We start from the raw sequence: 18683 nt of genomic DNA, 5'->3' as shown, positions 1-18683 counted from the left end.
TCTCTGGAGTTAGCACTGAGAATGATGGTGCATCCCCTATGATTTAAGTTATCTTCTGAAAAGAATCAGGTGTTCCAAGCTAAAGAAACCAATACCTGTGGGATATTCCATAACACAGTAGAAGTACAAACCAAACAAATAAAATATCAGAGAACAGATTGAGTGAAAATCAGAAGGGAGTGCAAAGGCACTGCTTATTTATTCAGTGGCCAGCTTAGGTTAGAGCAACATGCTAATTGCTTATGTGTGGCTAAGCAAGGACTGCCTTGAAACATCTCTTCTGGCTGTAGCCAGGCTGCCCTGGTCTGGCCGTTGGCAGCAGTAAAGTGGGGGCGAACTCTAAACACACCCCACGGTTGGCCCTAAAGCAGCCATAGATCAGGGCCACAGGTGGCCCTGGGAGGTGGCCAAGTGAGATCACATGTTATTTTTCCATCCAGTTTCTGTTTTCGAGGCAGAATCAGCCTGTCCAGTGAAGTCCAAGTGCATTAAGGCTTTTTAAACACAAAGATAGGTTTCAGACGTCAGCAGTGACCACCGTCATGCTGCTCAGTGATACTTTCCCACAGACTCAGTAATCTCTGCCAAGATGCTGCAGAAAGGCTCCTTCTGTGTACAAACCTGACACCTGTAAAGCATAAAAGATGGAACTGCCAGTAACAACTGTATAGCAAATAAGAATTTTAATGTCATAAATAAGGAAAGCAAAAAGCTTTCTTTATATATGACCAGAAAAAGCCACCGTTAGGCAATAAAACAAATTGAAAATAAATAAACCCAGCAAGGTAGCAGTCTGGCAGCAGTCTTTTTTGAGCTCTACACTGATTTTCAGCTCACAGCTGCTAAACCCCAGCTGTGCACACCTTATGTGACAGCCCACATGCTATTCCTGCAGCTTTCCAGAGGCCATGCTTGGTGAGCTGACCTTTAAAAGAGATGCTGGGGAAGGAATGCAATGTTTCCTGCTTGACCAAGAGGAAGATAAAAATGCTGAAAACTATTTAAGGCTTTAATGTAGCCTAGAGAGAAGTTACTAGCCAGCAGTCTGCTGGAGAGAACACAGTCTGATCACTCCATGGGTTAAACATCACTGAAGCTGATGAGTTCACTACTGCTTTGCTGGTGGAACTAATAAAAGTAAATCTAGTCTCTGCAGCTTTACAGCTCCTTATGTGAAGGAGCTTTTTACAGGTATCGCTAATGGAGTGACTTTATGATCAATGTTGCCTTATACTTTGCATTAGGAATTTTTTTCAACTTGGCATATATTTTTTCCAAACTAGGTTGGCTTTTTTTTTTTTTTTTCCCCAGGCATGTGTCTTGACATCTTCCCATGCCCAAATACCCAGAATAATAGCCTTTAGTGAATTCCTAAGATGCTGATATTTCTCTTCAGAACCCTAGGGCTTTATCCTTTGGACAAGGACTGTCATTTTGACTCTTACTTCTTTAATTTTGGCTTAAACTCAGGCAAACTGACTGCCCAAATGCTGCTGTTTTACAGTTAAAGGTGAAATAAGTCAGGATGCAAGAAGCATGACTGAGACTCTCATGGTATATTCAGGCAAAAAATTAGAAGTGCCTGACCTGTGGTACAGAGACCAGCTGGCATGGCATCACCCATGGCATCATTATATTCTCTCACTCCATACAGCAGGGGGGTCTCATTGCCACTGCCTGCTGGGAAAGGTCACTGGCTGTGCTAATTTCCAAATGGTGCCAGTAAATTTCTTGTTGGAGTGCTTGTTGGCCCTGGTGAAAACTGTGCTGTCACCTAAGAGTACAGACAATGCTCTGTGTCAGTAAGAATGTCAGCCCTGAGGCTGTTTACTAGTACGGCTTTGACTTTAGAGCCCCCAATCCCTTGTGTCATCCTCACATACAAACATGCTTCACTCTCCCTTTTCCTAAACAAGGTTGAGTTGCATGAGCAACACACAGAGCATACATGCTGGCCCAGAATTACCAGTGGCAAACCAAACTTTGCTTGAAACTGCTTCTTTTGCCTCACCTTAGAAAACCCTTCTCGCTTGGGGTTCTGGCATTATGCTAGAAGCAGCCTGACTCCTGCTAGGTTTGGTGCGCTGAGCAAGGGGTATTGGACCAGGCAGGGCAAAGGAAGACACTTATTGCTGCTGGTACATACCTGATCTTCAGTAGGAATCAGAGCAGATATTCTATATTTGCTACCAGGTATAGTGGAGGAATTTGACTAGTCTGTCCTGATGGTAGAATTAAGGACTCATTGGTCTATTGGGTGCTTAGAGTTGTAATGAATTGTCTTCAGATAGGTTACTCGAACTCTTGTGTTGGGCTTATGTATCAGCACCTGTGCAACTTCAAACCTGAGAAAATTCAGTGTTGGTTTTATGCACAAAGGGGGCCATCCTCCAGCAGTCTTCCCTGCTTTTTGATAGGGAAGTTGTGTTAGTTCAAAACTTCACAGAGTTTTAGCATATGGAAATACAAGTGATGACCTCTAACTTGCTCGGAAAATACAAATGAGATTTGGACCTCTTTTAAATATTAATAATCAGATGTACTGTAAAACTACTTAATCAAGCCTTTGTTTTGCAGCAGGAACATATGAGATATCCACAGATAATAGGTCAGACAAGGGAGACTTAAAGAATACAACCTTTAATACAGAGCTTACCTAAATTTTATTTATTCATCAGAATCCCTTACTGCAGTTATGAGATTTGGAGGCAAAATATGTTACTCATTCTGTTACAACAGTATAAAGCCCCCTTATTGTTTAGCTTCAATTGGAAGTGTATGTTAAATAAAAAGCCTAACACAAGATTTAAAATGGGGTCAAAATCAGGATGATTACTTTTTTCTCACATCTGGCGTTTGGTAATTGTTTCAGTGTCTTAAAATGCAAGTGACCAATTCCATAAGAAATGGATTATCCATGCACATATTATGAGGCAAATCCAGACGCTTCCCTTGTCATAAAAGACATTCCCTTATCTCTCAAGAGCACAGCGTAGATTCTCCATGACGCCACCCGTTGGTGTATTTTAGAGCCAGATGCAGTGATGAAATCGCAGCGCCACTGTGAGGACACAGATTTACATCACTAGCAGACACGACTACCCACCCCTGACCGTTATTTTCCTTGAACCTTTTGGACCTGTTGGTCAGTAGTGATTGAAATAGCAGACTAATGCGGGTTTGGCAGGCTGTCAAGCAGTGTGTGATGCTTGGGTTCATACAGGGCAAGTGCTGGGCTTGGGAAGTATTCAAGGATGAGGAAAAAAAATGGCTATAATTAAGATTAAAATTCAAAATTAACTGTGATGACACACTCATTAGGGGAGCAATTAGACAAAGTGTGATTTTGTATGACTGTTTATTTCTGAGAAATGCTCCCAATAAATATCAGAGATTAGTAATACAACAGAAAACCATTCAAACAAATTATGGCTATATTAAAAAAGTGATTAGTTTTTTTCCACCCTAAACTGTCTTTCTCATATTAAAAACAGAGATTTTTTTCTGTCTTTTTTTCCAGGAGATTACTGATTTTTTTAACTTCACAAGGCCGTTATCCAGGTGCTGTTCACAACCTTCATGTCCCAACTCCCCCTGTCCTCTTCGATGTGGCCTGGGCCATACACAGCTGCTTATGTGCATGGATAAGCACCTAAGTGTCTCTTAAAATCTGGGCCCTAAAATCTTATATGTCTATTCTTTTTAACAAAATGACTGCGGAAAGTCTCGTCAGGTGCAGATTGATGGGAGGTCAGAGGGTTAATGCACACTGCATGTTAAGGTTGTACGAGGATGGGGAGAAACTGCATCTCTGATTTCAGGTTGCCTACAAGGACGAGCTGAGTGTGCACAGGGCATCTTGGAGACAGTCCAGACTCCAGGCTCTCTTGGGTCCAGACAGCTCAGCTAAACATAGACAGGATGACAGGGTCACAGTGTGTTCACAGCTTTTGTGAAATGGAACAGATATTCCCAGGAACAGGCCCTGTCTCTCACCATCTGCACCATTGTACAGTACTGCAATATTTTTAAGTCCAAAAGGGAGAATAATTTTAGGCTCTATATTTCTTTGTTTCCACACAAAGAGACAAAAAACCAAAGGAATATCTGGAAATAGACTGGTTCTAAACATTCTCCTTGGTTGCTTCTGAAATTGTGTGGGAAGGTAAATAGCCATCAAGTATTCATGAACAGCTCTGCAGGTCAGTAAAAGGGAGACAAAACTGGCTCAGGGACGCATCAAGAAAGGTTTCTGCACGTAGAACTGAATTCCATGTAATTTGGGGATCTGAGAGTGTTCTTCCAGCTTTTCTTATGAGAGAAGCCTTCTATTAGAGTAATATTTTGTCCAGCACAACACATTCTTTTTCTCTAGGGAGTTGGCAGGGGGAGAGGACAGAAGCTCTTGAGGCTGTGGAAGTTGAATTTAATAGGATTCTCAGAAGAGATTTAAGGAGCTAATCATCCTTATAGCTGCTCAAGTCCAATTTTTATCCCCCAAAGCTGCTAAATTTTTTAAGCATGTATTTTTGGCAGTGCTTTCCAGCAAATATCTCCCCTTGGTGCACATTGAATTGTGTATTACATAAATGAGCTTCTTTGCCACCTCTGTAACCCCTAAATGCCAGTGAGACATATAACTAGGTATTCCCTTATCTCACCAGGCTGACCTAGTTTTAGCTTTCCACTTCATAAAGCCAGAAGAGGACAAACATTCAATGCAGGGCTTTGGAGCCGGTGGCACGCAGTGCTACAGTGCTTAGATGCCAGGATCCAGTGTCAGAACTGACTATATTGTGTTCTCAAATCTGGGAAATAGGGAAATAGGATTCTATCTAAGTGCCAGGAAGACTCAGGTGTCTACACCAAGATTCAAAGCAATTGGCACTGTCACCCTCTGTCAGCCAAAGAAAATACTGTAGATGGCAGTAGGTTTGATATTTCAGACATATAACTGTATACGTATATATTTCCATGTAGAGGAAAAAGTGTGGGGAAATGCAAATCAAGCCAACAATTCATTTGCATATGTTTATCCCTCCCTGGGTTGCTCCTATCATGAGTGCTGCATCATTTAAATGAATGGAGTAGGAGGAATATTTTCCATGATTTAGAAGGAGATATTTGGGCACTAATTGGGCACCCCTTGCCTCCCATAGACCCCTCATTGTCATTGGCAAAATGCTTGTCAAGACGGCTGCCAAGGCAGCCTTTTAGCAGGCAGTAAACAGGTAGGAAAGTGAAATAACTGTGGGGTTTGAGGGTTTTATCAACTCACTTTCAACAGGAGAGATACACAGTGCTGCTTCCCTTGAGCTCCGAAAATTTCCTCTCCTCTTTAAAGAAGCACCCCTCTCATACAAGTCTACTATCTCCGTAGCACATCTTCCCTAGAGCATGAGGACATTATCTGAGCTTACTAAATGCAAGGACACCTGGTTTCATTGCTGTCCTTTCTGAGAAACTGTGAATGTCTCACTTCACAGCAGCTCCCTTCAAAAGAAATGCGTGTCTTGCACCTACGCAGCAGAAGAGGTTCATTCATTGGTGTCTGGGCTCACAGCCCTGCGCTGGGAGATGGCCAAGACTCGTCTGAACCCCACAGCCTTGCTGCTCAGGTCGGCAGGCTCGCCGAGATTTTCTCATCGTCTGATACTGCAGCACACTGGAAAGAGAGTGGGGCTGAAATCAGGCAGATCTGAATGGGTTGAGCTGCCACCACTGTTTTCACCCAGCCCAACAAAGCTAAGCGAAGCCTCCACTCAAATTCCTTCGATCTGCTCTGCTCCTATCTCCAGGGGTCCCAGAGGCAAAGCTCCCTAGTGGCTCCTGCGCACAAGAGGGCACAACATACTCTGAAAACACTTGAGAGAAAAGTAAATCTTTCTGTTAACCTCAAGTTCCAGTCTTAGACAGCTGTGTAAAAAAGTAAATATCAGAGGTTTGACTGCTTCAGGTTTCAGAATTAATGCACACACAACCCATGCAATGAACCTCCCAGAGATGTGTCACTCACATTCCTCCAGCCTTTCTATGGGTTCTTACAATTTTCCTGGTACCAGGTGCTTGGCAACACTTTTGCCAAACATTTTCTGTATTCCCTGGCTGGAAGCAGTTGGAGTCTTATAGGATAAGTATTGGGTCAAGGCTGTCCAGGTTAGTAAGGACTATGAAGACCCAGCGAAAAAGACCTGGAAGGTATTGAGATGTAATACAAGATTTTGAATGATTATGGCAAGGTCAGCGCTAGAGAGATATCTGGAAGAAGAGATGAGTTAATGAAGATGAGGAACCACCTCTGTGTGGGCCTTCCACTTGTGTATAGCAACTGTGGCTGTGCTGAGTCAGGCAGCAAGAGCCAGAAATCTCATCAGATGAATAAAGGTTGTGAAGTATCACAGAGACTACCTGATCTTTTCAGATCTTTAATCATCTAATTAGTCCCAACACTGAAAAGTGCACAACTGTACATCAATTATTATCTCTGTTTCTGCCTAGGTAGAATAGTTACTCCTTTACTTCAAAAAAAGCAGGTCAATGCCAGTGTATATCACTCACACTTACCTTGTTTCTGGGGAATCTCTCATGCTGAAACCCTTATCCTTACAATTGAAGAGAAAGACATCTAAATTGAGATCAACGAGGTTGTCTGTGTACTTGGATGGTAAACTGGCATATAGGATTTAGGAAATGGAATATTTCACAGCAATTTTGAATTAAATTATTTTAAGGGGTTTTGATTCATTTTCTTTGTGGTGCCATGATAATATGAGAGATATGCAATATTACATACAGTAACAACAGAAAAAATAATCACACCGGTGGACTGCTACAGTCTTATTTCATCATATTTTTATAATATTAACATGCTAGATTAGAATATCTGATGATGTTTATCAGATGAATGCGAAACCCCAGTAATCACAATCACTGGGAGCTACTTCGCACTCCCACAAAAGCTGCACTCATTTACTTTTGAACTTGTGGCTACGAGCCAGTGTAAATGGGCAGCCTAAAATTATGAAACAAGGAACTGCTGCTTCAGTTGTGAGAATTGCTCTGGCTCCAGACTTTCGGCAGCTCCTGGTGCCATTAAATCAAAAGCCTGCTCCAATTCCTAGCTTTGTGTGGGAACTTGCTCAGACTTGCTTCATTTCTCACTTGACCAGGGCTGATCTTTCAAACCTGCACAGCTTCTACAGTATTTGTAAACTGCTGATGGTACAGAAGTGTATTCCCCAAACATTGTTTTGCATTCCAGCGAAGAAAATACTCAGCATAAGCTTATTTCTGTAATTGCAGTGAAAACCTTTGCTTCCTCATGGTGCTAAACCATTTTTAATTGGATTCACCGACTGTATGTAATCACCTTGGATTCTGTAGTTCAGGTGCTAAAAATCATTATCCCGGCTGACCCCTAGCAGTCTTTCCCCACATCTGACCAACCAGTCCTGCATACAGGCACGTGTGAAGGGCTGCCTCGTGCTCCGGGGGATGATGGAAATACGGGAAGCTATCAATAGCCAGCACAGGCTAATGAAAGCACATCTCTGCAGGGGCTGAGCAAGCTGATGACTGCTTGTTAATTATGTGGGGCAAGTTCAGTTGCATCTCCCTGCAATAGGTTATGTCTGTTTGACCATGATATCTGCTCGGTTTATATACCCATTTAATTACCTTGCAGCCTTTGTACTTGAAAAATGCAGAAACTCTTATTAAGTGAATAATTCAGAAATATATTAGTTACTTCATTTTTAAATGTTTTTTGTCAGTCTTATCATATAAACTCATAAGGAATTTTCATTGTATGTGTATGCAATAGAAATACTAAGGTATAAATGCAATTTTAGTATCTAATTTCTCTGTTCCAAAAGAGCAATTCTCACCCTGCACTGCATATCTCCCCTTTTTATCTATACCTTTATATTTGTACCAAATGAGCCCTTTATGGCTGCTGCATAGAGCAACTCTGCCCAGCTCTTTCCTTGCTTCTGTTAGGATTGATTCAGCTTTCTTTTGAAACTTCTCTGCACAGAGCTTTTACAGCACTTTTGGAGGAGGAAATATTGTGTCATCCAGCTCAATGACTCTTTTAGAACAGCAGAGAACATATTTTTTCTTGATATCCCATCCTGTGTGAGTTTTTGCCTGATCCCTCTTTAAAATCTCCCTTTCCTTTGTGACTCATCTGCCTCTCCCCTGTACTTCAACTCCATTTTCTTCATGTGCCTGCTTAGTTTATCGAGTTAGTTGGAGTCAGTCTGAGCTTCCAGCCTGGCACGTTCCAGATCTAACCCTTTGCTTGTTGCCTCTCTCTGTTCAGGCTTGTGCCTCAGCCTGTCTCTCTTCCTTGTCTGGGACAGAACTCCAGCTACAGACCTTCCAGAGTCTCTATCATCTTTCCAAACTCTCCCCAGGATCTCCTTCTCTTTGCACAATTCAAAATTTTACTGTATTCTCCCTAACTTTTCCATTATTCAGCAGTCATATTTCATCTTTCTTTCTATTTTTTTCTCTGTCCAAATGTTAGTAGTTCTTCTGTCAAATCTGTCCGTCTGTGTCTCTCTCTGTCTCCTGGGAAAGGAAAGTTACCTTTTTCACAGTAACCGGAGTTCTTTAGAGGTGTTTTGCCCATGTATTGTCCACACTTGGTAATGTAGAACCCATGAAATTGGAAAGGGACCATCCTGGACAAGTAAGGGCATTATGGGATCCTTTACCGTTGCAGAGTTCAGACTTGTTAAGTTTCCAATGCAGAAGAAAAGAGTTACAGTCATGGAGTAAAGGATGTCTATGCTAATATGTATGCTTTGGAGTTAGAGCCATGGGAAGCGCCTTTGCCCGTAAGACGTGGTCTGGACCCAGCCAGGCCATGAACAGTGATAAATGGTTCAGCTGCAGCTCCATCTTCCTAGAAATCGTTTTTTATATTGCTGTGAACGCATTCCAGTTAAGTGGTGAGCTGTGTTATCAGAGCACTAAGCTCAGACTCTTGGGGTTGTGTAGGATCTGCTCAGAACTAGAGTCTTAATAATGTTTGGGGTTTTTTTTTTCCTACTTTTCTCAGACCTTTATACAGCTTCCAAATCTGAATCACAGTAGCTGTATTCAGTGCCTGGAAAAACAATTCCTATTCATTATCATGCGTCCTCAGTCTCTCCAGTACTCCTTATGTTGCCAAATTGCCATCAGTGCTTTTGCTCTTAGTTTGCTTCAAGTGAGTATCTTCATCTCTCACTGGCTCGGTTTCTTTTTGTGTTCTGTGTTCTTTTAGGAATGATGTTTAAAAAATGGATCACACATTTGTTTGAAATCCTGCGTTTTTTAAGTGGCAGGTCCAGCTGCAGATGAGGGTGCTTACTTGCTCATATTCTACAGCCATTCATCAAAGTACAACGCTATGAAATCATACCACTAACAGCTATGGACACAGGGTGGGAGAGAGCCATGGGACCTCATCTCTCAGGGGTGTCAATGCACAACACAACTGGGCTCTGAGGAAGCCAAAAGATCAGGATTCAGCTTTTGGTTCCACAACTGTGTGGGAAAAACTAGACGTTTCATGAAATGTCATTTGTTGTCCAGAATTCATTGATTTTGGATGGGACCTGGAGGTTCACATGATGCTAAAATACTAGGTGATGGAATATCACTATTGATATAATCTTAACAATTTTTGTATATACCCAGGTGTGTTTGTAGCCATTTTATCTTCTTGGGCATACTGTCAGGCTGTGTTTCAGGTACATGTCATGATTTATGCCCTTTCTCGTAGAGTGAAACTTATTTCACTGCAGTAATCACGGTTTCCAGTCTATCTTTCATCAATGACATCAACTTACTTACCAGCCTAAAGCTCCATTATGCCAGGAACATCACATTGTTGTGGTATTACCTTTCCATGGAGGAGGCTGAATTGTTTTTATTACTTCCTGCTTGAACAACCACTAATCTCTTTTCTGGAGTTCTTCCAACAGGATGACTGTACGTCTGACACGACTGATTCAAATTGCCCTTGCCAGGATTTAAGAGACTGAAATACCTGTCTCACTTTCTTCAAGGACTAAGATTCGCTTTCCTATATCTGTGATTTAAAAACAAGTGTTGGGTTTTGTGCAGTTTCCCATTTATCCTTCTGTTTTGATGAACTTGCCCACATTCTGAGTTTCCTGATGCCAAATTGCTAATTACTGGTACCTACAGAAAGAATCCATGAGGGTTTACAACCTGTAAATCTCACTGATCTCTGTTCCTCTTCAAAACTTAAACTACCCAGAATTTGTTGTTAAATTCCAGTTTTCCTGAACCAATTATCTGGAGTGTCACTTCGCTTGGTTTCCTAACCTGAGCTCTTAAATCATCCATTTGCTTTTAAATCTAATGTTCAGTATAGAATAAGTTTTGCTAATCTAGTTCCTGAACTTTATGGTTGTACAAAGAAATTGTTAGACCTTCAAGGGCCAAGCGTAGTCCCAGTAGTCACAGGACAAATATGTACTGCACCCAGCCTTCACGAAGTTAACACTTTGGCTGTCTGCTCAAAATAGAGTGAAGGGACCTTCCCATTTCTAAACTAACAAATTAAATTCCCTTCAGATTAAGGAGTAAAATTGGAGCAATGAACTAGTATTCAAACAGCTTTCAGCTTTACCACTGAATGCAATACCTACGACAGGGCTCAGGACTTCTTGGAGTTGCGAAGGAGAAGAGGTGTGAGGATGGTAGCAGAAGAAGAAAATGAGAGCCTTTCCCAAATGCATCCTATGACCCCCTTCTCCATCACCCTGCCATAGCCCCACAGACAAGTCGGTCCTGCCATGATAGCTCTGTTGCTACATCAGCTTGCTCAGAGGTCTATAACAGCATGACTGAAGCAAGTTGTGTACCTTACCTTAACTTCTGCTGTTAGCTGGAGGTGAGTATTTTTTTATATAAAAGTCTGTCCCGCGAGCAATAACCTTTCAGTTCTTGGGGCAGTTTAGAGAACAGTGAAGCCAGTTCCTCCTGCTGACAGGGGCTCAGCAGACAAGTAAGCGGATAGTTGCAAGTCCCACAGGTCCCACTGTCTCTCCATTTCCTCTCCCAGTCTGTAATGTGCCTTTTCACTCTTGGCGGAAGGATTTAAGAGATGGGCCTGAGTCTAATGGTTGGCTGCCACTCAAGAGGATCATCACAAATAAGGGGAATAATGTCTGATCAGTGTCTCCTGTGAGAAGATCAAGATGAACTTAAAGGCAACACCTAAGTTGGTTTTCAAGCAACTTAAATTAGATGGGATGGGCCCTAGATGGGATGGGCCCTATCTCATTTTTATTATCGCTTAACACATTGGGATCTCTGAAAGCTGTCCTGTGCTGCTGTAGCATAAATAACAACCACAACAACTGATTCCTTCCCGTGATGGATTTGATCTCATGGAAGGAAATCACAGATGTAAAAGAATAGGAAAAAGAAACATATTTAATTCTGTTGAGATCTCTTTTCCAAGTTGCCTGGATTCTGACAGTCCAGGTTTCTCATTTTAACAAAGTATTTAGGCTTGGCTTTTTCAAACCAGTTTAGTCCTACTCAGCTCAGTGGGAACAGGTTAATATGGACTAGCTGAAAATCAAGTGTGTTGTCTTTTGCTACTGGAAGGGTACAGGCACCGTGATAAGAAGCTGAACCCACTGGAAAACAAATTACTAAAGTATATAGTAAAAAGAGTGAAAATCTGATATTCTTTCCATTAAGTTCTCTGCTATATAAATTTCAATTTACTGTTAAGTTTATTATCGGGATATTACTCATTTTGAAGCTGATAGCATACATGTAATTTACCACCTTGTGATTTGACTATGCAAAACTGAAGCAGATTTTTTTCAGTTTCTTTGGTGCTTGGAGCCAGTTTCAGAGTGGTGTGGGCCCCTGGAGGGACTGTGCTTTTTTAGCTGCCCCTGTGTCTGGATACAGTGACAAAACTGTTTGCTCAGATATTAGTCCATTAACAATGACCGCATTTTTAAATGGAGAGTGTGACTTATTTGATTATCCATTTAGTCAGAACATGATTGCTGAATACCCTTTAGTATAAAGTATTCAAATCAACCCAATTCTCCTCGGATGTCTGATTAACCACTATTCAATAAAAGAGTGGCAATTACTTGGCTCTGAAATTGTCTTTTTTTTCCCTCCAACAAAAACATTTTAAGGCATCACACAAGTGCACATGTGGCAGTGGGCAGGAAGTCTCCTTTCAGGTTTGGGCAACCAGCCATTCATCTCTGCTTTTTGTTTCCTCAAGGTTAATCCTTCTTTCATCATGGTTTAGAGGCAATAAAGTTCTTCTAGATGGATTTATTCTTGCCTATTCATGTAAACCCAGTGTGAAGATCCTACATATTCATTTCATTCAAAGCTTTATAAGTAAATACATCTGTGGTAGAAGTCTTGTCTTGATCACTTACACTTTCCTATCTCTGCCTTCTTCCTTAAATCTGTTGCTTGCCTGTTTACCCATCATCCTCGTTCCTCCTGTGCCCTCTTATTTGGCACTTACCTCTGAATTCTGTTGATGAGTTGGTGCTTGAATGAATGCGTACATGAAATTTACTTTTCACCTGGCACATCTACCAGCCACCATCTGTGCATCTGTGCATACGCATTCACGGTCTCTGACCTGTGCACTTTTTCATGTTCATTGCTGCTGTTAGTTCATGTCTTTAAAAATGAAAATATTTTGTTTCCCTGGAATACCCATTCCCAGCATCACTGCACAGATGTGCATGATCTCAAATGCAGAATAAGGTAAACCAACACGTTTCAAAGTCACACTGAGCTTTAGACAGGAACCATGGAGAGGCTTCAGCAATTGTTTGAGCTTTCTGATGAATTATGAGTGAAAATATCTGGGTATGTGTATATTTCAGCAGAAATATACATACATTCTGGATGTGGTTTGAGCACACCTGTTGAAAAGGTAGGGGTGCAATGGGTAATTACAATATCACATTACTCTCAGTCACATGCAGATAGGCTATGTGCCATTTATTTTAATCTGTTTATATTTCAATTTTATGTGTGGTTTTATTCCAGAACACAGCTCCTCAAATATGATTTGGGGAATCACTTCAAGGTTAGGCATGTGTGCAGTGCATTAGGATCTTAGAAGGTGAAAAAATCAGTAGTGCATAGATTAATGAAGTTGACAACACTTCCTGCAAGGATGATACATGGATCCATACCAAAACTGAAGCGGAATGCCTGGGGCTATTCAATCTGGACAATAACCTTCCAATGAACATATTTATCCAGCCAAACTACACAAAAACCATCTTGGGTTTAGAAGCGCTGCACTTGATGCACTTCTAAGTGCCTGTTGCTGTTAGTAGCAATGGAACATGGAGAGATTTACAGATCACTCCTAAGCCACACTGTGTGATTCACAGCACACGGCTGTGGCCAACCTGCAGCATCTGAGGAATATACTCATTTTGTATGACACAGCTTTCTCAGGATTCAGTTCCAGGATTCAGTTCCAGGAGTGTTTTATGCAGTGAGAGCAAAATAATCCCACATGCTTTTTTGTTTCATGTAACACACAGTGTACACATTTCTGAAGAGTGTTTTGCAGGTGAGGGTACACGATAATGTTAACATGCTTAAGAAACCTGTGCCAATATCCAAATTCCTGTTCCTTAGCGTATGCCTCAAGTGTCTCTGTCAGAATCAAAAAAGCCAAAAGTCAACAGAAGAGTTCTGTTTAATCATAGAATCACAGCATCATAGAATGGTTAGGGTCGGAATGTGCTGTTGACCAGCATGGGAGGTAACAGCACGATGTAACATGCTGTAAAATCATGTGTTTATCACGAGGTCAATATCGAGTACTAATGGGTGGTGGCACCATTCAGGGGTGACCTTCCCCCCACATCAACTCTCTCTCTTTGAAATGGTGATGGGATTTGGCCCTGGGTGGGCCCATGCTGCTGCAGACTGGGGAGCCTCAGAGTGGAGCTGGATCCTCATGGCTGCACACAGGGAAAAGAAACGTATCTTCTGATGTGAGGCCAAGACATGAATTAATGACAATTTTTTATCAAAGCTATCAATTCTGCTCCTATAGGTTTCACTTGACATTATTATCTTCAATAGGAACCACACACCTGAATGGACCATCTTTTCATTTATCTTGAACTAGAGTAATCCGTATGTTTCATACATCAGCTTTTATTTTGCCAGCTGAAATAGCTGAACATTTCAGATTCAATATCTGCGTATTTTTATACCATTTCAAATTGCACATGGAAAGCTTATTTGCAATTAAAATCTAATTTGCAGGGAAAGACTATGGCTAAATGCAGGACTAGGCTGCACTGATTGTCACATCTGATTTCTGACAGATACAGTCTTATGGCATTTAGCAACTTTCTCTGAAAACCTTACTGAAAACCTCATCATGCAGTGATGAATGGATGTAAATCACTCTTGAAACCTATCCTACTAGATGTATTAAAAAAAATTAATGTCTGACAGGCAACCAAAACCAGGACCAAACTGGCACAAAAGCTGGAGAGGAGTGACAGGGAAATTCATCTTCTGTTATCTTTCATAAAGAACAGCGATTAACATTAGAAAATATTATCTACAATTAAGAAGGATGTTGCAATGATTCTCCTCAAGCTTTCATGTGTAGAATTTAAAGGTGCACTTTGAAAGCAAGCCTCTTGAAAACATGGACTGTGCCCTGAAATGTCCTGCTACATTACTGTGATTGCTACAAACCTTTAGTGAACAGCTGATGAGCAATAATCTCACCAAAATTAGATGTAGAATTAAAATGTTTTGCTTTTTTCATATTTGTAGTAGAGTGTTTTCCAGCTGTGGTCTGAAATATGTGATTTAGAAGAGAAAGATCTTGGCTCTGCCACATGGCTTTCTCCAGCATGTGAACTGGCTGTGGCTGTGATGGCCCTGCTGCAGGCTGCTGTCATTAGTGAAGAAACCCTGACATTGTATTAGACAGTTATTCATTAAAAACCTATTCATTATGCAAACCTCTGCCCGAAGCCCTGCCTCAAACGCCATGAGCAGAAGTCTCAGCTGGTGTAAATGAGCAGCTTCGATGGCTTTGGCAGGGCAGTGACTGCCCGCTCCATCCAAACAGCTGTCCTGGTATCCGGTTTTCAGCATCTCTGCTCTCACCACTGGCAAAAAAGAACAACTTGCCAAATTTTATTTCTTGTTAATCATTAACCTGTAGCTGCATCTCCATCTCTAACCTCAAACATCTCATACCTGTGTATTTGGTGCGATGCTGATACTTGGTGATTTTAATACAGTAGTGTTTTGAAAACTTCTGTTATTTTCTCAGCACCTTAAGTTCTCTTATTTTATTCTACAGCCTTGATTCACGCAACAAGTCTCCTGCTACGAAGCCATGCACACCCTGCAAATGCCTTCCCCTTCCACCCGTTGCTGCTACCGCATGGATGATGTGATGCCAATCCCGAAGGGCAGAGCCTCCATCCTCCTCACACAAATGGGCCCTGATGTGCTGAGATGGCTCCTGCGGGCCGAGTGCCTCTGAAGATGATGCTGTCTGAAAACATGAATCAATTCAGTGTTTCTTCATCTCATTTCAGACCAGCAGGGCTTCTGGCAGTGCAATACTGAAAATGTGCCTGTCCTGATCACAAGGATTAATAGTGGTCACACTTTGAAAGGAGTGACTTGAAGAGGGTCAGAGCAAGGGGGGCAGGCAGGGCAGGCAGAGAAGGCAGAGCCAGCGCAGCACTGAGCTTTGCTTCACTGCTGCAACACCCACCCCGCCTGAGTGCAGTCTGCTGCATGACAAGCTATTCCCATCTTCATGTGTCAGGACCTAAAGCCTTTCTTCTTTGACACAGAGATTAAGGGCAATGCTGACAAATTCAAAACCAGATCAAGTGCAGTACTACGGTGAGATGAACTACTGGCCTACAGAGTATCCAGTGCAGGCTAGGCTTCTGGGCTTCTCATGGGAACAGCAGTTCTGCCCAAAATGTCCCAGTAATTTATGATCACAATAACGCATGGGCGAATTAGAATAAGGTCATTAACATTACTGCTTACACAAATAGTATTATTGCTTTTTGCAAAACAAGTAAATCATTATGAACTTGTGCCTAATTCTCATTAGCCGCTATTTTGTAATGGTTTTTTATACATATACATATATGTATTTGTATACGTGCATATATATGTATATGCTTTCTCATGTGACGTGAACTTAGATGCATTGCTTTGGGTAGCAGCTTTCCCCAGGCTTCCACCAACCACCAACTGTGACTTCCCTCTAGTGGTCAATTATTTTTAAACGCTAATGATTGAAAACTGGGCTGCCTCTCACATTAACAAAAAACCAGTTTGGTTTAGAAAAATATATACAAGCTCCCCTTTTCATAAAGTTGAGGGTCATTGCCTAATTTTAATAGATCAGAAGAGGCTGTTTTCTTATTAAAGCAAAAATTTGGAAGCAAGAATCTGTTGGGAACAAGCCAGGAAAGAAAAATAACCCCATCTTAATAAAAGTTCTTGCTGGCTAATTGGCTCACTAATTGTTCAAGTTATATAATATGCCCAAAAAGTGTGGCCAGTACATGCCAGCTTTTTTCTCATTCACCTGTCCTCTGACTTGGCCAGAAACTGTTTCAACTGTTTCAATCTGCTGCCTTTTCTTTTTTTGGTCGATTCTTTTTCCTGAAGAAGCTCTTCAAAAACGTTCATTTTGATATTCCCAGTTTGGAGTCCTCATCATGGAGGTTATGCATTTACCAAACAGTTTGTATGGCTCCCTTGTATCTTATCTCAACAGCTTGGAAAACGTCCACTTGCCCCAAATTACTGGACCGCCACTAGTCAAATTCCCAAGCAAAGGGAAAAAGCCTCTCTTCAGCTGGCCTTGCTCTGTGCTTACAGAACACAGTTGCTTCCCAGGAGATAGCTTTAACTCGCTTCAAAAAATAAGGCAATTAAAGCAACTGCTTTGTGTGTTTGTCAGTCCATCTGCTTGAGTATTCCTCCTACCTCAAACCTACAAACTTACTGCCAGTTTTCAATTACGTATGACAGAAGTTTCTAAGATTAGTAAGTCCTTCTGAGCTTCTTGAAACAAAATCTGGATGAATAGAAAAAAAAACCCAACCCAAACTGAAACACATAATTCTCTCTAGAAGGAGAATGACGCACTATTAATCTGTTATATGCTGTTCATCAGCAACAGATAGTCCAGTCTACACCCAGCAGGTTGTGCTGCTCTAGGCTGGTAAGGGCTTCTGCTGCCTCTCCCACCTAAAAGTTTCTTTTACAAGAAACCTGCAATATTATACCTTTGATTTTTTCATTTTCTCTGTCCCACCAGTTTCAGTTTTGCTTCCTTCTCTACTTAACACACCAAACAGGCTAACTTTTCATGCCAGCATGCCCGTGAGGCCTCTCCCTCCATATATAACAGCACATATATTGCAGACCATTTAATTGGAATATATTCTGAATACTGTCATTGACAAAACTTAATTAGTCCCCTTTGGTCTATGAAGTCTTGAAGCCCTCTAGACCTTTGCAAACACAAGGCAGAGAAAAATGTATGAATGGGGCTGCTATCCTGTGTCAGGTAAGGTGCTGGGTTTCAAGACCAAAGCATTCCTCTTCAGAAGCCTCTGGAATGGGAAATAGGGCAGTACCCTCTGGAAGACATACCATGTACAGTTTATTATCAGAGGTAAATGCAGTTCATTCCTAGAGGCAGAACAAGACCTAGCAAGTTTTAAGAAGTTAGGCACCAGAATTAGACTGCCTAAACTTTCCCTGTTGGAAGGCTCAAGTTTAAAACCCTGGGCACACATATTTGTGCAACATGGCAGGCTGGGGACCAGGTATTCTTTCTCCTCTTCACCAATATCCAAAATATAATAGAAAGCCAGGCAGAATTAAATCTGATTTACAGCAGCAGCTTAGATTTTTGACATGATGCCATGGGTTTTATTCAGCTGTCAGGGAAACCACACTATCTTCTAAACTTCTTTATTCCACCTGAGCTCCTCAGGATAAGTGGAACAGGTCAAAACGTGGCCAGGTCCCACTGACAGGGGCTGTCTCTTGCCCTGCCTCACTCTCCAACTTGTAACATGCATATCTAGTACTTGGAAGCTGGCTTCAATTCTATCCCATGGGGGACAACGCCAGTGCTGCCAAACTAACTCACAGTTGGGCAAACTTCTCCAATCCCAAATGAAGAATCCATCTTTTGGATATTAAACATGATATGAATGTTTTATCAGCTCATCTGAATGCGAGCATGGTAAGGAACTTTGTGTATATTTTTGTTGCCAAAAGTCATGAGATCACAAGGATCACAATCTTCCTCCTTACTTACAGTCACGATGGATCACATCTACTGTCTGTCAAAGTCCTGTTGACATGTATTTATCTTGACAGTCTGGTCTAAAGTTTCTACTTCATGTGCACAAATTGCAGCAAGACATCCCTTCAGAGATTAAAAAATGATGGCCCATCAGGTGTATTTGCACCTCAGGGGGCATCATTTGGGGGCAGATTCCTACAAGTAGGACATTCAGTTATTTCCATCTTCTCATGATACCAGTTGCTGCTTCTGCCAGCCTTCTGAAATGCTCTTTCCTAAGGAAGGGGGAAGACTGAGAGAG

This window comes from Strigops habroptila, chromosome 3 (assembly GCF_004027225.2).
Source record: "Strigops habroptila isolate Jane chromosome 3, bStrHab1.2.pri, whole genome shotgun sequence".
NCBI lineage: Eukaryota > Metazoa > Chordata > Aves > Psittaciformes > Psittacidae > Strigops > Strigops habroptila.
Note: the sequence above shows the minus strand (reverse complement) of the source record.